We start from the raw sequence: 301 nt of genomic DNA on the forward strand, positions 1-301 counted from the left end.
AACCCTAAACCCTTACCTCCATAAAAGCATAATAAACATTCATATCGTATTTATATTCACACTCATCCCTGAAATTAAAGAAAGAGGTCATCTGTCTACACTCGTGGTTGCCCCGCAAAAGCCAAACCCTTTTAGGGTTTTTTAGTTTTAAACAAAACAACAAAAGCAAAACCTCCACAGAGAAACTACCCCGGTCGACGTAATCACCAAGAAATAAATACCTGCAGAAAGATATATATATATATATATACACATAAACCCTAAACCCTAAACCCTCGTAAACCCTAAACCCTCGTAAACC

Source organism: Eimeria mitis, genomic scaffold (genome assembly GCF_000499745.2).
Source record: "Eimeria mitis Houghton genomic scaffold, Emh_scaff3779, whole genome shotgun sequence".
NCBI lineage: Eukaryota > Apicomplexa > Conoidasida > Eucoccidiorida > Eimeriidae > Eimeria > Eimeria mitis.